The sequence below is a fragment of the Schistocerca piceifrons genome, chromosome X (genome assembly GCF_021461385.2).
Source record: "Schistocerca piceifrons isolate TAMUIC-IGC-003096 chromosome X, iqSchPice1.1, whole genome shotgun sequence".
NCBI classification, from domain to species: Eukaryota; Metazoa; Arthropoda; class Insecta; order Orthoptera; family Acrididae; genus Schistocerca; species Schistocerca piceifrons.
Genome location: NC_060149.1, coordinates 568,310,703 through 568,334,105, shown reverse-complemented (window position 1 = coordinate 568,334,105; position 23,403 = coordinate 568,310,703).

The following is a 23,403-nucleotide window of genomic DNA, read 5'->3' as shown; positions in this document are numbered from 1 at the left end:
GGAACTTCCACTGCACAAATATCATTTCACGAGTATCATTTTTGGCTACCAGGGTGAGAGGTTTCTTATTATCGTTGCTGTCTTTGTTCAGCATTTCAAAAGCTTGTTTCTTAATCTTGTTTGAAATTTCATCGTGGACGTTTCAATTCCATACTAGGCTACACTTCACAAAAATAATAACAAAAGGCTTCCTCTCACTTTGGTTTTGATAATCTGCATTTTGTATGCCCCACAATTCGGGTATCGTCAGTTAATCTGCTACGCAAATAACTAAACTCTTCAGCTGCTTTTGGTGTTTCTTTTCCTAATCTAGTTCTTCAGTACCGCTTCAATTATTTAAATTACGTTCTAGTGCCCTTGATTCATTTTAGGTACTGCTCAGCTTATAATCTTTCTTCAATAATTCTGCTGCTTTTGCTAGTCTATTTCACTGATAGAACTAGCACGCTATCCGCAAACTTTATAGTATACGTTTCTTCACCCTGAGCATTAACTGTAACACTGCAACGGCCTTAAAAGGTGTTCCCTTGACAATTTTTTCGGCAGAAGAAAAAATGATAGAGAAATCATACTTGGGATAGATATTGTGCATTTTTAAGTACATTAGAAAAAACTTTTATCGGGAACTATCACAAAATCTCGACATTACAGCAATTATCCAGAAATATGTAGAATCTGAGGCAGTCTGCGGCAAACACTGTAACTGATGACAATTTGCATCAGGAAAAAGAAAACAAATGAATGCAGCTGAAGAATCACGTAGGGGATTTTACAAAAATTGATTATTTATGTAATTGGCGAACGTTTGAACACTCGTTCAATTTTCAGCAAAAAACAGGATGGTCTTTAGTCACTAAATATTTTTTAAATTAACTAATCGAAAATACCCAGCGAGGTTCACTTTGAAGAGTTATTTCAAAGCTGTGCTTAAATTTTCAGATTTAAAATATTTAAAATGGTTAGATTCATGCAGCATGCCGTTTTGAAAATTGTATTCCGTGAAAAACGCGTTTTAAGTTTTAAAATGTGTTGTAGGCAAGAAGAAATGAAAAAAAATATAGTTTGAGGAAACTCGTCATTAATCTGCTATCGCAGGACTGGGCGGTCGTAGTGTTGCCGTTGCGTTCGCCTCGTTTATCATAGAACGATTAAAATATTGGTCGTGATAACTCCACAAGAGCACAAAACCTTAGAATTCCGTTCAGCCCTACTCCAGGCAGGCGCATTGCTAGGACGACTCGACGGTTGATTTTACAGGCATTCCGTATAGCATCACAACTTGGTATAACAACTTCTGGGCTGTTTAGATTGGCAATAATTATTGTGAAGCCTAAGCCTCGAGGTCATCGTCCCTGCAATGTGATGTCTGCATTGCACGCTTTACATTTCATTTGTTGCATAATAACAGAGTAAACCGAAAGGAAATTTACAATCCTATACCTGAATCTATAACCCACATCGAAATCTTCGTCATTGTCTTTCAGTTTCTTTGCAGAGGCATTAACCCGTTCCGAATAGCTCTCAGCCTCGCATCTGTTATTTGGACGCTTTGATGACGTACTGCTACGACGCCGCGTTGTGTAAGATATTTTCGTATCTTTACCACTCTTATTTGAAAGACATAATTGTGTACAATAATATGATAAATGAACTATCAAATGTTAACAGAACACATAAAAATAAAAATTCGAAGCGAAAAACTTTGAAGCCAGTCTACCCTGAAGAGCTTCTAACTATACCCAAACACTACTGGGGGCATTGAGTTGGCGCAGGTAAGCCGTTTCGAGTCATCCGGGACGCTAGAGGAGCAAAAAAAAAAATAAATAAATAAATAAATGGTTCAAATGGCTCTGAGCACTATGGGACTTAACATCTGAGGTCATCAGTCCCCTAGAGCTTAGAACTACTTAAGCCTGACTAACCTAAGGACATCACACACATCCATGCCCGAGGCAGGATTCGAACCTGCGACCGTAGCGGTCGCACGGTTCCATCCTGAAGCGCCTAGAACCGCTCGGCCACACCGGCCGGCGCTAGAGAAGCAGTTCGGAATTCTGCGGAACAATTTTTTTTCGGGGATTAGACGTTTTGCCTCATATTGTAGAAAGTTCGAAGCATCTTTTAAATCAATAAAATAAGGTTTTTTTGAAAATTCAGCAGTAATGTTGCCCTTAATATACAGGGTGAGGCAAATAAAAGTGGCCTGAAGAACAGAGTTGCTGGGTACAAAGAAACTCAGCAGAGGAAAGGAAATACGGTGCTAACCTGATTATAGCAGATGTTAAAAGTGACCACCCTTCATCTCTTAGTACTTTTGGGCCCTGGCCAACAAGTTGCTAAAGGAGAATCAAAGCTGGACTGCAGGAATTGCTGCAGTCTCATCCGAAATGTTCTGCTGCAGTTCTTGAAGACTTTGAGTTGTTGCGATACCTCTTAGACTTAAGGGCTTCCCATACAAAGTCATCGCACACTAACAGATCAGGTGACTGGGTGGTCAGCTAGGGCCGCTACGAGACTCCACTCTCTTAAGAAGTCTATCAGTTGGCGGACGTACACGTGGTGTGTGCGCCACCGGTTGCGGTTGTATGCACACATTCACGTCCAATCGTGTCCACTCGACTGGGCGATACGCCGTTTTGCCCGCTACAACAGAGCTCACACAATGTATTCTGACTTTGCAGAGGCACATATCGCTGGTCTCTACCACAGAAGCGTCTCGGCACTGAACTCTAAGCGAAGTGTCTTGAGAGAAAGAAAGTGGCAGCTGACAACGTTGGTGGCAGCGGGAAGCGAGAAGCGAGAGGCGGGAAGCGGGAACCGTGGCACCTCGCGACATGATCGATACCAAATGTTTGCCGGGGAGAACGAGAGCCAGCACGCCGCTCATTGCAAGCTCGCGGCTGTCGGCTCCGTGGCCAATTTATTCCGCTCGCCCTAAAGTGTCACTCTATAAGAAGCGTCTCTTCCCACCCTGGTTTCTCTGTCCGCCGCACCTGTCGGTTGGTGTCCACTGTGGCAGCAATATTGCAACTTCTGCGTATAACTAGTAAGTATTCAGCAGAGCAAGCTTTCTATTGCGGCCACGATAGCTGTCTACAACCGAAAAAAGCAAAAGAGAGAGGTTTACAATCCCTGCCTAACAACAGACGGAAAATTAGTGATTCATTGTCTTCTAATTTTCTTACTAATTACAAGACAACGAACGAAAAAATTGATCTCGTAATAAATTGAACAAATAACAGTCAAAACTTGAAAAAGTATTACTTTATAGCACAGACTGTATGGTAACTTTCAATATGGACAATTGTAAATTTGAACATATTACTAAATTAAGACTTTGTCTGCACGGTCAGTGCGTACAACTGGTTTCAAGAACACGGATATCCACTAGTAAATGTAAGTTGGAATATGACCAGGGTGAATAGTAACGATTATCAAGGTTCTATTACTGGTAAACCACATAGCACGCTTCTGTTTGTTGATAGGGTACTGGTCTACCAATGAGATTACTCGTATAATACCTGTAAGATCCATAACACAATACTACTACAGTACGTGGAATCAGTAGCGTGTTGTTCTAACATCAGCATTTTGTGCGTAGTAAGAAGGTAAATGTATAATGTCACAAGACTGTGTATCTCTTGGGACATTTTAACAGAAATACCAAAACGCACCTTATTACGACGTGAAGATACATACATATTGTTTCGATAATGCCAAGATTCTGTTTTTATCGTGCATTCTAAAAACATTCTACGTGGTAGTTCCGTATGAGAGACTAGTGACGATTCTCAGAGTGGCATAAAGGTGGCCATCTTCCCATGATCCGTCCGCAGGTGGAATATATAGTTTGTGATGTTCTTTATACTTTTTCGAAAATAATGAACGTAGATGCATTGCGAGTATCTCAAATCTTTTGGATCAAACTGAGTATATTTGTTAAGGAAGCAATGGTCGGAAACCTACAATTCAGGGGGTATGAAATCTTGAATTATCAATGCGTGTGATGTACGCCTTTTTAAACGTTTGATAGTAAACGGCAGCCCACCGCCTCAACATTGGTGGCCTACCTCGAAAAACAAGACACAGTCATTTATGATGCGGCCTCCATGGAGTTCGTAAAAAAGGAAGGAAAGAAGTTACTGATTTAAGCTCCGTCGACAAAGAGGCCAATTAAAAAAAGCGCATGCTTGCAATGAAGAGGGCAGAGGAAGGGATTCAGCAGTGTCCCTTTTGAAGGAACCGCCCTGACATTCACCTTAACTGATTTAAGGAAACCATGAAAAACCTAAATTGGGATGGCTCTTTGATCAGCCTCCAGAATGCGAATTCAGTGTCTTACTGCTGCCCAGTGCCGATCAGTCAGACGACGTAAACCACTGTTTGCACTTCAAGACGCATTGTCCATGATGGATTACTATCGTTACAGGAACTAAGATCTGTGATTTGAGTATATTGTGTAACAGGTTGTACCGCCCAAAAATAGACATGCAGAGGAATGCTTCGAGATAACCGTTATCCTAAATAGAAGAACCTGATGAACATTAGGGTCGTTCACGCATCTGAAAGTTGGTTTCAGTCCCGACAAAGAGTTTTTCGAACAGTAGAAATTAAGGACATGGTTTCGGGTTGCATAATAGGACATTTATAAACCTGATAGTGAAATGTAAAGTGTTCATAGTACTAACGGAACATAAGCCCGCCCGGTTAGCCGTTCGGTGTAACGCACTGCTTTCCGGGCGCGAAGGCGTGCCGGTTCCCGGCACGAATCCGCCCGGTGGATTAGTGTCGAGGTCCGGTATGCCGGCCAGTCTGTGTATGGTTTTTAAGGCGGTTCTGCATCTGCCTCGGCGAAAGCGGGCTGGTTCCCTTTATTCCGCCTCAGTTACACTATGTCGGCGATTGCTGCGCAAACACTTCATCGACGTACGCGTACACCATAATTACTCTACCACACCAACATTGGAGTTACACTCGCCTGGTGTGAGACGTTCCTGGGGGTGTCCACTGGGTGCCGAACGCACAATAATCCTGGGTTCGGTGTGGGGGCGGCGGTAGGGTGAGTGGACTGCTGTTGCCTGTTGTGGGGTTGTTAACCAGTGAGGGCTACGGCCGGGACGAAACCTCTCTGTCATCCCCAGTGCAATACAATACGATACAATACAACAGAACATCAACTACACGCATAACAAATAACATGTAAAAGACATGGAGTCAAATGATGCTAAACTCAGAGTTGAATATAGTGAGTGAAATGTCCAGCGCAGTATCACAGTATAGAACTTCCCCAAATTTTCGTTGTTTCCAGATGAGACCTCTGTCAACCGCGATGATATTACTAACTGCCACAGTTACGAAGAAACATGAAGAGAGAAACACGGTCTTGCCTTAAAATAACTACTTAGCGTAAAATAAACAGAAGTCATAAAGAGATATTACATGTCGCCACGATTTTCGCAGTACTGGGACTGAAATCTTGCTGCGCCTTACTTTGTCGTTTCACATTTCTCTGCTCATCGGTCTTTTCAGACAGCATAATCCCACGTCAATTTAAGGGAAGTAATTTGGACTACATCATTTATCAATGAATTAGGTGAACCCTGTTGCTGTCATTTAACCCTTTCTGTGTCGTTTCTTTAGGGAATAGATGTCCCAAGCAATTCAGAGAGCTGTAATGGTGTAGCACTGTCTACAAACCACACTGATCGATAGTTACTCCAGTTCACGTTATCGATCTGATATTGCTGACACCCTTGTCTACGAACCCACTCCAACACGCACTACGACACACGGAGAGGTCATAGTCTTTTTGTAATTAAATAAAAATTAAAGGCATATAATGTAATATTAGAAGCAATGAAATAAAATATTATTGCACCAAATGAGAATGTCATATGACGCTAAAGACCGAGGATACCAGCAAAAGAAGCAAGTCGATGACTGCGTCTAGAAAATGTCCGGCCGCCCCTGAGATAGTGGCAATACTGTCATGCAGCTGGTTCGTTTGAAAATTGCTGGAACCACCTTCACTTCATTTGGCAGTAAGTATAAGCAATTCGGAAGAAAAGGGAATGCATAAACGAATTAGTTACGGTATAGTTTCTGTTTTGTGTAGCGTGTGGTCGCAACTAGTATTTAACGAAATACGACGCCACAATTATCATGCAATTTTCAACCTCCAAGCAACGTGACAGATCTCATAACTCTTTCAGTGTACTGTAATTCCTGTATACAGGGTGGTCCATTGCCTCACGACCGTTGGCTGTGGTGGATGACCGACCGACCTTGTGAGGGATATATGGCACTGCGACTATACGGGGTGGTCCATTTATAGTGACCGGGCCAAATATCTCACGAAATAAGCATCAAACGAAAAAACTACAAAGAGCGAAACTCGCCTAGCTTGAACGGGGAAACCAGATGGCGCTATGGTTGGCCCGCTAGATGGCGCTGCCATAGGTCCAACGGATATCAACTGCGTTTTTTTTAAATAGGATCCCCCATTTTTTGTACATATTCGTGTAGTACGTAAAGAAATATGAATGTTTTAGTTGGGCCATTTTTTTGGCTATGTGATGGATGGCACTGTAATAGTCAGAAACGTATAAGTACGTGGTATCACGTAACATTCCGCCAGTGTGGATGGCATATGCTTCGTGATACATTACCCGTGTTAAAATTGAACGTTCAGCGTCCAGCAGCAGCAGCGTCCCCACTGGCCAACCAGCCAGGTCTCCACCCCCGCCAGCAGCAGCAGAGTGGGGCTTCAGCCTAAGTCTCCTTCATCGTTTCTCCGGCCCTTTTACTCCGTGTTTCTCGTCGCTTTGTCCGTCCCTCGTTTGCTTCTTTGTCCTGTCCTGTGCTTTTCTCCTTGTCACCATGTCAACTCCCACCACCACCACTACAGCCACCACCACCGCCATAGTATATACATCTCCCTCTGCCGCCGCCACCACCATCACATCGTGTGCCCAATCGCCACCCCCTCCATCCATTCCCCCACTCCGCACTCTCCCATCTCCCTCACTCTTTGTTGCTCCATCCCCGGCTCCTCCCTGTCTCGCCTCTTCTGATCCCTTCCCTCCACTCCCCCCCCTCTGCTCCTTCCACTTCTGCGGCCCCCGCTAGTGTGGTGGCCTGGAGGGCCACAGCCCACGCTCACCTTTCCCCTTCGCCCTCATCATCATCTTCATCGTCACCATCGCCATCGCCCTCACCACCTCCGGTGCTGACTCCAGCACCAGGACCTGCCCTTCCATGCCACCTTCCAGTTGCTGCCGTCCCCCACACCTCCTCTGCCGCCGTCAAACGCCCTTGTGCCACCCCTGCCTCTTCTGCATCCAAAAAGGCTCCGCCTCGGCCCCCTTCACTTGTCCAGGATTCCATGGATGTCTCGCCGCCTATCCCTGCCCCCTCCTCCTCCTCCTCCTCCCCTTCCTCCTACCACTACATCCTCTCCCGTCCTGATCCTTCCCTTCATGAGGCCCGGAACCTCACCCTTTTCCTTTGCCAACATTTCCCGGCGCCCCCATCTCCCTCCTCATTCCTCGCTGTGATTCGGTACTCATCTCCTCCACCAGCCCCACCCTTCACACAGATCTCCTTTCCCACATCCCTGTCACCTGCTTTGGCACTCATGCCTCCCTCACCCCTGCCCCTTCCTCACCTCCCTCCTGCCAACCCTAACCCCCGCGACGCCCGCTGACCCTCACTGCCATGATCACTCGGCTTAGTCTGACGATCACGGAGGAGGTGTTGGCGGAGCTCAAGGCGCAGCCCCATCTGGAGGTGCGTGCGGTTCGTCGCATCCGCAACTCAGCTGGCCCTACCCACCTTATGCGGGTCTTTTCCAAACATGCCCCCTCCATAGACCATCTCCTGAAGGAGTGTGCCCTTCTTTTTCACCAATGTTACCAAGTTGACCCTTCCCATTCCCCTCCTCAATCCCTCCGTTGCCAGAGGTGCTTCTGGTGTAATGCACACACGACATCTGAGTGACGTGAGGCCCCTACCTGCCCGCACTGTAGACAAGCCCACATCTTACAGCAGTGCCCCAATCTCCAGTCCCCCCTCCTATAATACCTGTAACCACCCTCATCCCACTTACACCCAGATCCCCGTTCGGCTCCAACTTCTCCTTCCCAACCCCACCAAACACCTGACCCTTAGTCTCTTCTTCCCCGGCCTTACCGTCACCTGCGCCACCATCTATGTCCGCCCTAATGCCCCTATTCCCTTCGACTTCCTCTCACACATTTACCATACCTTCTCCTCCTATGTGATCGCCGCCGACCTCAACATCCATAGTCGTTCCGTCGCCCAGTTACGGCAGTGGCATAGGTTCCTCTCCTCCCTTCAAGGCGACCTCATCCCCATCCCCCAGCACACCTGTCCCGAATCCAATTCCACTCCTGATGTTATCCTTTCCTCCCCTAACCTCCTTGGCCGCATAACGGTGGATGTCCTGGGGCTTATTGGTAGCGACCATCTCCCTGTCCTCCTCACCATTTCAGACGGTCGTCGCCCCCGCCCTGACCCTCGTACTGACCCTCCCCCAAAGTACGTCCATGACTATTCCCGTGCCAACTGGAATGCCTACCGGGATACCCTCTCCACCCAGGTCGATAGCCATCCCTTCACCTACCACCACCCTGACGATGTAACCAATGCCGCCTCCTTTCTCCAACAGACCTTGTCTGAGGCCATCAAGGCCCACGTCCCTACTATCACCATCCACCCCCACCATCCTACCCTAGCCCCACAGGCCGTCTTCCTCCTCCAGAAATCCCGTTGTCTCTACCATGCCTTTCTCCACACGTGTGACCCGGACACACTACGATGCCACCGGCAACTACAGCGACACATTCGTAATTTGTTCACGGCTAAGAAACGCCGGGACTGGCGACAGACATGCACCCGTTTAAATACTACCCTACCTATCAACTCGTCCAAGTTCTGGTCAGTCTTCCATCGCCTTACCGGAACTAAACCCTGCCCTTACTATCCTCTTCTCCATGATGATCATCCCTTCCCTGACACTCTTAGTAAGGCCAATCACTTTGCCTCCTACCTCTCCGATGTCTTTTCCATCCCCGATGATCCCCAGTTCGATTACTCCCTCTTCCCGGATGTCCGCGATCGAACTGACACCTCTGTCCCACCCCTCGCACCTGGTTTCCAGTACTTGGACAACATTGCACACACAGAACTCAATGCCTTTATCACTACACAGGATCTCATTGCTACACTCCGCACAAAGCGCAACACCGCTCCTGGCCACGATCGTGTCACCTACCGTCACCTTCGTGAAGCTCCTGTCTCTTTCCTCTCCACCCTGGCCAGGCTCTACAATGTAGTCCTGTCCACCGGTTACTACTCCGACCTGTGGAAAACCTTCTGTGTCCTGATGTTCCTTAAACCTGGCAAACCGCCGTCCGCCATCTCCTCCTACCGTCCCATCAGCCTTACCTCAGTCTTCAGCAAAGTACTGGAATTTATCCTCACCCGCCGCATCCACCAGCATCTCCGCCAGCACCGGCTCCTTCCCGTTACCCAGTGTGGCTTTCGGCCGTCCTTCTCTTCCCACGACCTTCTCCTTCACCTCACTCATCTCCTTTCCGAACAGCTTAATTCCTGTCACTCCACAATCTTCATGTCACTGGACCTTGAACATGCTTATGACCGCGTATGGCATTCCGGTCTCCTCTTCAAGCTCCAAACCTTCACCCTTCCCATTAACTATGTACGTCTGATCGGCTCCTTTCTCTCCCGCCGTCCTTCCTACATCACCATCCATAACACGGATTGCTACACCTTTTTTCCCTCCGCTGGTGTGCCCCAAGCCTCCGTCCTCTCCCTCCTTCTGTACCTTTTGTATACGGCGGACATGCCGCCGCCGTCACCCCCCATCCACCTTCTCCAGTTTGCTGATGACACCGCCTTCCTTGCCCTTGCCCCCACCCTGCAGCGCTCCCAACACCTTCTCCAATCCCATCTTGACCGGTTCACCGCTTGGTGCAACCAGTGGTTGCTCAAGGTCAATCCCTCCAAAACCCAGGCGATCATTGTAGGCAAAACCACCCCTTCCTTCCGCCTCCTTGATTTCTATCTCACCATCTATGGCCGTCCTATCGCCCTCACCCCCACCCTCAAGTCCCTTGGTGTCACCCTCGACCGTCGCCTCTCCTGGACCTCCCATCTCTGGACAATCGAAGCCAAGGTACACTCCTGACTCCACCTCCTCAAACTCCTTTCCAGCCGTACGTGGGGTCTGGACCCCTCCACCATCCTCCACACCTATAAATCCCTCATCAGCCCTATCCTTTGTTATGCCCATCCGGCCCGGATCTCCGCCCCCCCATACCTTTTATAAATCCCTTCAAGTCCTTGAAGGCCATGCTCTCCACCTCGCCTATTGCAACCGTCTCCCTCCCCCACACGGATCCTCTACGATCTCATTCCGTTTCCCCACCTCCTCCTTTTCCTTGAAAGGATACGGATCCTGTACAAACTCGATCCTCCTCACCCACTTGTCTCGCCCATCCTCTCCCACCCCCGCCCGCTGCCGCGCCTGTATTCCCACGTCCCACCCGGTCTCCATCTCTCCACCCTCCTTACCCTCTGCCAAGGTGGCTTCCACCAGCTCCCCCTCCCTTATGATGTCCTCCTCCCCTCCATCTACCCCTCCTATCAACTTTGATCATCTCCCCCCTGTGTCCTTTTCTTTAGGCACCCTCCCTCCCTTCTCTTTCCTTTTCCCCTGTCTCCTTCCTCCACACCTCTTCCCCCGGGCTTCCCCTCCCCTTTCCTCCCTTCCCCCTCTCTCCCCTGCCCATGGCATCTGCTCTCCTCTCTCTCTCTCTCCAACGCCCCCCCTTCCTCCTCTCTTGGCAGGTCCCCGGACTCATACACGGTTAGTGAACATTCGCGCGCCGGAGATCAACGCCTCGTGTTTCTGTGTGTGCCGTCGTTTTGTGCTTAAGTGGTTCAGTGTTATTCGTTTTGTGCACCTACGTTCACGTGTGACAATTGTCGTCTATGTATGTGTCCAAGTGTCTGAACAACTTTTATCTTGGACTCTACGCCCGTGAACAGCTGCACGTTTTTTAAAATGTGTTTGTCTCCATTTACATGTCCACCATATTTTTATCTCACATTGTCTTCATTTGTATCTTTTATGCTTCTCTGAGGCCAAAAAGCGGCGTAGTATGCTGCTCCTGGCCTGCCTGTAAACAGGTTTAAAAATAACAATAAAGAAAAAAAAATTGAACGTTTACGAATTGCGGAAAAGGTCGATATCGTGTTGATGTATGGCTACTGTGATCAAAATGCCCAACGGGCGTGTGCTATGTATGCTGCTCGGTATCCTGGCGACATCATCCAAGTGTCCGGAACGTTCGACGGATAGTTACGTTATTTAAGGAAACAGGAAGTGTTGAGCCAAATGTGAAATATCAACCAATGATGATGCCCAAGTAGGTGTTTGAGCTGCTGTCGCGGCTAATTCACACATCAGTAGCAGACAAATTGTGCGAGAATCGGGAATCTCATAAACGTTGGTGTTGAGAATGCTACATCAACATCGATTGCACCTGTACCACATATCTATGCACCAGGAATTGCATAGAGACGACTTTGAACGTCGTGTACAGTTCTGCCACTATGTACAAGAGAAATTACGGGACGATAACAGATTTTTTGCACGCGTTCTATTTAGCGACGAAGCGTCATTCACCAACAGCGGTAACGAAAACCGGCATAATATGCACTATTGGGCAACGGAAAATCCACGATTGCTGCGACAAGAGGAACATCAGCGACCTTGGCGGATTAATGTATGGTGCGGCATTATGGGAGGAAAGATAATTGGCCCCCATATTATCGATGGCAATCTAAGTGGTGCAAAGTGTGCTGATTTCCTTAGTAATGTTCTACCGATGTTACTACAAGATGTTTCACTGCATGACAGAATGGCGATGTACTTCCAGCATGATGGATGTCCGGCACATAGCTCCCGTGCAGTTGAAGCGGTATTGAATAGCATATTTCATGATAGGTGGATTGGTCGTCGAAGCACCATACCATGGCCCGCACGTTCACCGGATCTGACGTCCCCGGATTTCTTTCTGTGGTGAAAGTTGAAGGACATTTGCCATCGTCATCCACCTACAACGCCTGACAACATGTGTCAGCACATTGTCAATGCATGTGCGAACATTACGGAAGACGAACTACTCGCTGTTGAGAAGAATGTCATTACACGTATTGCCAAATGCAGTGAGCTTGACGGACATCAATTTGAGCATTTACTGCATTAATGTGGTATTTACAGGTAATCACACTGTAACAGCATGCGTTCTCAGAAATGATAAGTTCACAAAGGTACATGTATCACATTGGAACAACCGAAATAAAATGTTCAAACGTACCTACGTTCGCCGGCCCGAGTGGTCGAGTGGTTCTAGGTGCTACAGTCTGGAACCGCGCGACCGCTACGGTCGAAGGTAGCCTGCCTGAGGCATGGTTGTGTGTGATGTCCTTAGGTTAGTTAAGTTTAAGTAGTTCTAAGTTCTACGGGACTGATGACCTCAGATGTTAAGTCCCATAGAGCTCAGAGCCATTTGAACCATTTTTTATGGGAGCGTCATCTAGCGGACCAACCATAGCGCCATCTGGTTTCCCCCCTCAAGCTAGACAAGTTTTGTTCTTTGTAGTTTTTTCATTTTAAGCTTATTTCGTGAGATATTTGGCCCGGTGACGATCAATGGACCACCCTTATATCAATAATTGCAGCATAGAAAATATATGGAAGCATAATTATGTGAAGATCGTTGTCTGTCGCTCTCCATTAGTTCAGTTTGTGTTGTGATTCTGGGTATCTTGGTCGCATACAATAGGTCTGCAAGTATCACGACGTTCATGAAAAAAGAACGTTATTCGTGTTGTAGATACCATTTTCCGCTGTGCTTGACAGTTCTTAACGAATCGATACTTTCTGAAGCGCACTGGTACTTGTACTACTCGATGCCAGACAATTTGTAATCACTTATTTCTGGTGTTGCCAGACTTCTACGACTGTCCCCTGATGGCAATTGCTTCGGTGTTTATTCCCATTAACTTCCTGTAATTGAAGAACTGGTACCCAGTAATTGCGGTATTACGTACATATTTACCATTATAAAATGAGTGTCCAATGAGAAACGCAACTTTTTTTTAAAAAAAAAAAAAGAATACGTTTGACAGAGACTTCAAACAGTGTTTATAATTTTGGTAAACGTACGATAGCTCAATCTGTTGCTGCGTTTTTCACAATACCGGTTCTCTTATTAGGCTCCCTTCACACGGAGCCACTGAGAATCGCTTCTCGTGGGCGCTTTCGCTAGCGAAGCAATGATTTAAAAGGGCGCCTTCAGATGTACAGTGGCACCGCGCCGCTGCGCCTCTCAGTAGCTAACTACCGCAACCGTCACTAGGCTTCACACGACACCAGTCGGTGGCGCTGCTAACCGGCCGAGTAATGGGTAATGCCGTATGTTAACCCTAGAAATAACAAGAGGTTTTCCATAAAGCGCATTACCAATGGGGGAGTGGTATTTTATGCCTACAGTGAAAAGTAGTTTTTAAAAACACAAAGTCTCTTCACTGTTGTTAAATTACATTGAAAACATACTTTCTAAAGAGCTACTGATGTGTAACTGGAGCCCAGAACCTGAAAGTATCCATTAGCACCATACACTTTTGGTATGTGGACACTGACTCTATGACCACCACAAATAAATTTTAAAAATATAACTTTAGTTCACAAATCTCAATATGCCTTTTAAAGACATAGTGACGTGTGTAAAATGTTCTCGAGTTTCCAATTGTGTCAATTGCTTAAAACTACACGAGCTTTCGGCCAAGCACTCTTTGGCCATTGTCAAGTGGTATGACAGTTCACAATCTCAATATGCCTTTTAAAGACATAGTGACGTGTATAAAATGTTATCGGGTTTCCAATTGCATCAATTGCTTAAAACTACACGAGCTTCCGGCCAAGCACTCTTTGGCCATTCTCAAGTGGTATGACCACACGACTTGACAATGGTCACTGAAGTGCTTGGCCGAAAGCTCGTGTATTTTTAAGCAATTGACGCGGTTGGAAACCCGAGAACATTTTATTCAATGTTATCGCGACGAGACTCTGAGCCTGGAAATATTGAATACGAAATTCAAAGGGAAAAGTGACATCAACTGCTGAGACTTGAATTTATGGATTAAGTTTAACTGGCAAATTTAAAACATGTATGTAATTTTGTAGAAGAATTCATTAGTAACAATAAACATTTTTTTCAAGATTTTAAAATTTGAAGTAAGTGACTAGATTACAATATTTTCAAATGGTGGTCATGAGGCCGTCCCTCCCGTCCGTCCTTGGTTTTGCGAGGGTTAGCAATCGACAAGTGACCGTATTGGGGTTTCTGCTCATTGTTGTTTGGTAGCACAGTTGGTTAGAGACAGAAGTCAATACAGAAGATGTGGTGTCACCGCCAGACACCACACTTGCTAGGTGGTAGCTTAAATCGGCCGCGGTCCATGTAGTACATGTCGGACCCGCGTGTCGCCACTGTGATCGCAGACCTAGCGCCACCACCTAGGCAGGTCTCGTGATACGAGAGTGGACTCGCCCCAGTTGTACGAGAATCTAGCTACCGCCCAGTTGTACGAGAACCTAGCTACCGACCAGATGTACGAAGCCTTTCTCTCTCATTAGCCGAGAGACAGAATAGCCATCAGCTAAGTTAATGGCAACGAACTAGCAAGGCGCCATTTGTATCAGTGCCTATAGCTTACGAGTATTCAAGAGAGATGTATTCCAAAGAACAATTAAAAGATAAGTAATAAGCATCTACATACTTTTCTTCTTATTCATTTATAAGTTCTCATGTTCCAGACTTCACGCCCGTTTGCTTTAGCCGTGCGTGCCCTATCGGCTACCGTGTTAGTCTAGATTGCCTTTTCAGCCATCAACTTCACCGTGTCGGCCCAGCTACCGACACAACATTTATTGGCGACGAGCAAAAGAGTTTGTATTAATTCGTTTGCAACATTGGCGACGATTTAAAGTGTTCTGATTGCTTACATTTAATTGTGTCATGGCTTCGCCACATTCTCCAGATGTACTGTCCGAATTTTATCGCTTGCAGAATCAGCAGACGCAGGCGTTACTGGATGCCCTTGGACAGCTCGTCCAGGGTCAACGTACCATTCAAACCGATGCGGCCGCCGCCGCTTCTTCGCTACCGCTGCCTCTAAACGCTGTTGCACCTCCCTTTCGACCATACGTGGCAGCCGATGAGACGTGGCAAGAGTGGTCTCGCCAGTTCAACTTCCACCTTGCTGCCTACAGAATTCAAGGTAATGAGCGGCAGCCGTTTTTGCTTTCTTGTGTCGGTGTGTCCACATACCGTGTGATAGTGAAATTGTTTCCCCGACGAGACGTAGCAACTCTGTCATACGAGGAAATTTTGTCTGCCTTAGATGCCTATTTCAAAGAAACAGTTAATGTGGTTGCAAAACGGTATACGTTCTTTCGTACAAAACGTACGGCCGGTCAAACTAATAGGGAGTGGGTAGCAACATTGCAAGGACTTACTAGGGACTGTGCCTTTGAATGTGACTGTGGTCTTTCTTATTCCGATACCATGGTGCGTGATGCAATTGCACAGAACGTTTCTGATGTTCGCATACGGGAGCAAATTTTGAAACTAGTTAATCCCTCCCTTCAACAAGTGATAGACATATTGGATAGACAGGACACCCTTGACTGTGCTCAGGCATCTTTTGAAACTTCGCCAGCCGTGTGTAACATTAACCGGCCCGCTGGACGCGCTGCGCGGCCCGGTAACCGGGCCTTGCGCACGTCGACACAGCGACCGCCGCGTGCTAAGCCAGGTGTACCGCGCCAGCCCACAAATGCAGTGAAATCATGCCCGCGGTGTGCTACTAGACATTCGCGTGAACATTGCCCGTCACGCCAAGCTATTTGCTTTTTCTGCAATACGAAAGGACATGTTCAAAGTGTTTGCCAGAAAAAGCTCAGATCAGACAATCACAATCATTCCAGGCCCTTTGCTTCGCGCCGGAATCGAACCAAGGACACTCAGGCTCGTGGACCTTCGCCTATGGACATTCATGTCGTTAATTCCGCTTCGTCCGGTGACACTGTCTCTAACAGTAACTGTGTTCGTCCCACAAAAACTGTGCGTCGCAGTCGCCGGAAATCACGTCAATTAGCAAGTGATTCTGTACCAGTGTCTGTTCCAATTGCACAAAACAGTCGCTCTTGTCGTCAGCAGGACAATAAACTTTTTGTGGACTTAGACTTTGAAGGCAAAGTGATACCATTCCAGCTCGATACCGGAGCTGCAGTTTCATTGCTCAATCATGACACGTACAAACAACTGGGCAAGCCTCCGTTGCGTTCCGCAAATGTTAAGCTAACTACATATTCCGGACAGAAAATTCCTGTGTTAGGACAGTGCAGCCTTCTTGCAACATACAAGGGACAAACAAAACTTGTGTCATTTTACGTTCTTCGTTCTTCTTCTGCAGTGAACTTGTTTGGTCTCGATTTATTTAAGTTGTTTAACATGTCTATTGTAAATCAGGTCCTATCAGTAAATCAGAGCGCGCAATGTTCCCCACGCATTGCGTCAGGAGGTCGCAAGAACATTGAACAATGTCGAATCACAAGGTGTGAGTGAATGTGCGCAATGCCTCTTTCATTTCAGCTCCGCTTCATCGCTTACGCCGTACAGGTGTTCCGTTTCTCTGGACGACGGAATGCGAACGCGCCTTTCGCCAGTTGCAATCGGCGTTGCTTTCTAATACTTGCCTTACGCCATTCGATCCCCAGAAACCCCTTTTGTTGATGGTAGATGCATCGGATTTCGGGATCGGTGCTGTGCTTGCGCACAAAGTTGGCTCCCATGATCGCCCTATTGCCTTTGCGTCCAAATTGCTCTCGTCTGCGCAAAGAAATTATTCACAGATAGAGAAAGAAGCTTTGGCTCTCGCGTTTGGTGTTACTAAGTTCCATGATTTCTTGTATGGTCGTCACTTTACCATCATCACAGACCACAAACCTTTGACATCGCTTTTTCATCCGACCAAGCCTGTACCTCCACGTACAGCGCAGAAATTCATTCGCTGGTCTATTTTCCTCTCGCAGTACCGCTACGATATCTTGTATCGGTCCACTGCTAAGCACGGAAACGCCGATGCGTTGTCCCGTTTGCCTGTTGCTGAGGATAAAGCATCTCAATCAGCTGCGCCTCTGTCGTCGCTCGGGTTCTGCCGCTCCCCGTCTGCTTTCAGCGACGGTGCCGTCCGGTCAGCGCCCTGGGGACCCATCTACTGGCTCGCCTCATCCCCAGGTGTTACCGACGATGCCTTCCATTTTGCCCCATGGCGACGCGCCGCCGCCGCCGCAGCAGCAGCAGCCGCCGCCGCCGCCGCTTGTTCTCCCGCCGGCGCCGCCCGCGTTCGACGCTTCGTTGCAGCCGCCAAGCGCCTCCCAGGGTCACGCGCCGCCGATCGCTTCCCGTGACCAGCTGTCCTCCGCCATGGAACTCCCGCCCGCTCCGGACCACATGACGTCATCGCGCGTCGGCTACCCCGACGCCATGGAAATCGACCCTTCGGTCCCTCCTGTCTTATTACGGGCGCATACACCGCATGTTGACGTGCACCCTGGACTAGTTTTGCAGGCGTTTCCTAGCTCCCCTCGGACCGGATGGCCGGGTGCGGGTGGCACAGCCTCGCCTGTTGTTAGGCTCCCCACCTCATCGCATACGTCAACATGTGGTCCTCCCCACGGCGGGCGGAAGCCTTATCTCACGACCGTTCGCCGATTTGCGGGGGAGGAATGTGGTGTCACCGCCAGACACCACACTTGCTAGGTGGTAGCTTAAATCGGCCGCGGTCCATGTAGTACATGTCGGACCCGCGTGTCGCCACTGTGATCGCAGACCTAGCGCCACCACCTAGGCAGGTCTCGTGATACGAGAGTGGACTCGCCCCAGTTGTACGAGAATCTAGCTACCGCCCAGTTGTACGAGAACCTAGCTACCGACCAGATGTACGAAGCCTTTCTCTCTCATTAGCCGAGAGACAGAATAGCCATCAGCTAAGTTAATGGCAACGAACTAGCAAGGCGCCATTTGTATCAGTGCCTATAGCTTACGAGTATTCAAGAGAGATGTATTCCAAAGAACAATTAAAAGATAAGTAATAAGCATCTACATACTTTTCTTCTTATTCATTTATAAGTTCTCATGTTCCAGACTTCACGCCCGTTTGCTTTAGCCGTGCGTGCCCTATCGGCTACCGTGTTAGTCTAGATTGCCTTTTCAGCCATCAACTTCACGGTGTCGGCCCAGCTACCGACACAACAGAAGATTTCTTCTGTGTAGCTGAAAAACCTCCATCCATATGCAACATGGAGTGTGAGGAATTTACAGATAAACTGCTCAAAATTGAAGTTTTCTCTGGGCATTGTAGTCACATGTTCTTCAGGGGAATAAGATACTGGTGAACGTCACTCAAAATTCTTCCCGCCTTTGTTGGATCCTTCAACATGTCATGCAACACACAAGCACTCAATATGTCTATAGATCAGCATCTGTCTCGATCACGAACAAAGTTGTGTAACGCACAAGATGTTTTATGTAATATTTTCAGTAAATTCTGGAGACACATTGAAAGGCCGATAAAAAATTCTGCACTCTTTACCTAAAATTCCAAAAATACATTTAACATACTTTTCTTCTATCCCAAAAGAGAGTGTATCTGAAAACTGTTTTAAAACAAATTGCCTCCGCATTAACCCAGTAATAAAGATGACAAACCTTAAGCACCAATGATTGAGGGAGGAAAATAATGACAGCCTTCATATAACTGCCTGCTTTGAGGAGGGTTTAATTTCGTTGTCAGTTACTTCATACGAGGCAATGAAATCGTGCACACAGATCAATCTGGCAATCTTCTGCGTGCTCCAGAGTCAATTAACATGATTTTGTGGTGGGGATCACACATGGCCACAATAATATCGAGAAAAAGTTATTGTTGTTGTCATAAACTGACCCACAGTCAGCTGGCTGGATGACACGTCTATGTTTACCATTTGTAGCCGCTACACAGTTTCGTAAACTGGTTGCCTCTTTAGTAAACCTTTAATTATTTTTCTTCGAGAAACGGTGCCTCTCACGATTTATTTTTAAATTACCTCGGTTTGCTTTTCGTATTCAGTAAGACAAGTAAAAAGTTCCATGACTTCACTGTAACAGGGCGGCAAGGCAGCAGCGGCGGATCAAAACGGCGCAGCGGGACGACAAACGAGTCGCTCCCCTTTCTTGTAGCAAAACGCCGCTCAAGGCCGTGTGAATGCTCTTTGCGCTGCAGGGAAGTGAGTCTCGGTGGCCTCTTGTGAAGGGGCTTTTTTTTTTCTTTATTGTTATTTTCAAACCCGTACAAACAGGCAGGCTGTCAGCAGCATGGTGCGCCGCTCTTCAGCCGTAGAGGAGATAAAGAAAGAACAGAAAGAATACACAAATGTGACATAACGGTGGGTAATAAAACAGTAGACACATAAAGACAAACACGGAGCCGTTCACACTCGACGATAATTCACTACAAACTGTTGTCACGACGCACTAACACTGAAGATGGCGATGGCACAGGTGAACGATGGAGTATGACGGGAACACTGAACACGAAACACGACGGCACTCACGAGACACTGATGGCGATGATCTCCGGCGCGCGAATGTCCACTCAGCGTGTACGAGTCCGGGGACCTGCCAAGAGAGGAGGTGGAGGAGGAGGAAGGGGAAATGGGAGAGCAGAGATGCCATGGGCAAAGGAGAGAGGGGGAGGGAGGAAGGGGGAGGGAAGCCCGGAGGAGAGGGTAGGAGGGAGGGGGGAAAGGAAAGAGAAGGGAAGGGAAAGGGGGGGAGGGAGGGAGGGTGCCTGAAGGAAAGGACACAGGAGGTGGGGGGGGGGAGGATCAAAGTTGATAGGAGGGGTAGATGCAGGGGAGGAGGACATCATCAGGGAGGGGGAGCTGGCGGAAGCCACCTTGGGAGAGGGTAAGGAGGGTGGAGAGATGGAGACCGGGTGGGATTGTGAAGGGGCCCTTAGTCATCTGTAATATTACCTACGCTGAGCTTAGTTGCTTCAAGAACAACTATATTTATATACATAATGCACTGACAAACAACATGAAAGTACTACTATGGTTCACATACTTCCAAAAATTAGCTTTGGAATCGAAGTACATGGTGAATGTTAATAAACCGACAAACAGCAGAGGCGGATTCCTTACTGGAAATGGAGGAAAAAAGGTCTTATGAACATTTGTCCGGAAATGCATCGTTGCCACTCTAGATGGCGCTAACGAATGAAAGTTCATTTGATCACATGCCATGTGTTCCTTGGGTATTGCGGGCTGTGTGTTGACGCACAGTACCATAAGCAGCAAAATGGTCATTATCCACGTCGGGAACAAACCGAGATCGTGTTTGTGTACGACTAAGCAAATGGAAACGATTGAGAGGCAGCGCAGCTTTAAGAAAACAAATACCCTTGCAAACACCACTGACACCACACACCATTTCAAGCCCTCCTTAGGTGTTTGTCTAATCATCGGTCTTTTCAGACAGACGAACGTTGTGCGATGTGGTTGGTGTCTCGGAGAGTACTTTTGATGGTATAGTATACTGTTTCCGTCCGGTTCCATCTGCTTGGCCGTACGCAAACTTCATCTTGGCTTGTTCCCGACATGAATACCGGACCATGCTGCTCCTTACAGTACGCCGCGTCAATCACACAGCCACTAACACGCAAGGAACACACGGCACATGCTCAGAGGAACTTTACACGTCACTGCCATCTACCGTGGCAACGATGCATTTCCGCACACATGTTCATATGATCTTGTTTTCCTCCATTTCCAGTCAGGACCGTCCCTGCAGTTTGTCGGTCTTACGCAGAGATACAGAGGTGTCATACTGCATATTTCTAGAAGAGATTACACTGCCCAAAACAATCAGGATATCAGGTATACTGAAGCTCGGCTATTACCTCGAAAGTCTTTTCAGCATTCGGATGCTACATTTTTTGAGAAACGACGTAATCTAATATTATCAAGAAACGATTACACACATATATGGGATGGCATGGTACAAGGTTACTTGATTGTCCCCTACATGCATTCTCCTGTACTCACAGGAGACAGCCGTGCAAATTCGTTCGAAAAGTGCTGCCGGATTTACTGTAGGGGGTGCCACTTGCAGTGCGTGGGACTGTATGTTTACAGCACGAAGGGACATCTACTCACTTCAGTCTAGTTGCCAGAATCCAGAGCGGACGGATCGCTGGAATGGCAGGAGATACTGTAACTTGACCACGTCGGTTGCTTGATCCCGGAGTTTTTCTTCTGGAGTCATCTGAAGAATGTGATGTATGAAACTCCAGTGGGGTCACAGGAAGACTTAGTTCTAAAGATACATGCAAAGACTGGAGATGTTCGCACCATGCCCGGTACCTTTGAGCGATCGCTAGTTAATGGTGCGTAGATGTCTGGCATGCTGATATGCTGCAGGTAGGCATTTTCTGCACCTACTCTAATTTCTTTTAGTTTCTGGTTTCTGCCACGGTGTTCTCATGTATCCCCCTGTTTTCTTTGCATCCGTATTTCCTTTCATTTAAATTAAATAAAACCGCTGAATTCTGGAAAACTCCACTGTCGCAAACTACAGCAGAGTCGGTAGCGATAGCTGCTGCGTAGGTAGATGTTAGATCCTGTAGTTTCCACATTGTCGCCTTCTTTCTGTTACATCACCCCCCACCCCTGTATACCGAAAAACATTGGAAATTTTGGATGGTCCCGGGAGAAAATTAAATTTCGGATGGAAAGCTGTGTCTGAGACCGTCATACACCGAGCAACGGAACATTGCATACAGTTAAGACAAGGCCTGGCTATGTGGCAGTTAGAACCATCTTCTCCACTGGCGATGGTGGTAATCAGTCGTGATAACTGAACAACAAACCACACAGGACTACTGCGAGACGTTCCATCTACAGTACGTCAGCGTACGTTTCTTTTGCTGCTGATATGATGGCCCAGCCCCTATGACTTCGAAGCTCAGTAAGGTCGTTGACTGACCCTTCAGAACAGGTATTCCTATCCTATATTTGTTCCTCAACATATCCTATACAATCACACGAAGTTATTCGTTCTCATTTTGTAACATCATGTATAAATATAAGACACCATACTGTGTATTAGTAAACCATGAAGCAATCTGATAGTAGTACTCTATCAAATGTCATTGTTTTTATAACCACGCTACTTCTGTCTGTCTGTCCGTCTGTTACGACCCCTTACTTCAGGAACTGGTAGAGGTATTGAAGTGAAATATATGCTAAATGGCTCTGAGCACTATGGGACTTAACTTCTAAGGTCATCTGTCCCCTAGAACGTAGAACTACTTAAACCTAACTAACCTAAGGACATCTCACACATCCGTGCCCGAGGCAGGATTCGAACCTGCGACCGTAGCGGTCGCGCGGTTCCAGACTATAGCGCCTAGAACCGCTCGGCCACCTCGGCCGGCTATGCTGAATACTGTGGTCCACGGTCACTTGGCGGCGTAAAAAGTTTAAGCTTATATCTCAATGTAGTAAAAACATGGCCATTTATGTCACATAATTTGATATTCGCAAACTCACTCATCAAAACCTACTGCGCTAGGTCTTAGCCCTTAGGTGTTGTTACTCCAACCACAAGACTTTACAATGGCTCAGTGGGAACTGGATTGACATGCATTGCGGACCGTCTGGGGCTAAATCTGCCTGTGTCATGCAACTCAGCCTCGGCCACAGTAACTTAATTATTCCTGGGAGCAATCACGGACCGTAGCATTAAGGGGAGACCTTGGTCGAGGGGCACAAAAAATGGGTGAACTTCATAGCTTTTGTCATATAACGATTGTCTTAATTAAAATTGGGCCTTTAGCACTTTTTATGTATAAATTGGTGTACGAAAAAATATTTTTCATGTCATAATAAAATGAAAATCGGGGCTTCAGCCCTTATCAGAGTATCGCTTCACGACGCGTCCTGGGTAGTGCGAAGCCTTCTAGAGACTCGTGGCTAATTCTGAAACACATAAAAATAAAAAAAATTCTTAAGTTAGAATGGATTATGGGGCTATTACAATGGAGCTTTGAAACATACCTCAAAAATGGCAAATATTAAAAAAATGTAAATATTTTGCAGGTTTTTCTAAGTTCAAATGTTTTAAACAAATATTTAAATTCGTACTGGAAAAATCTCTTGCTAAGGCCCCGTAAATACAA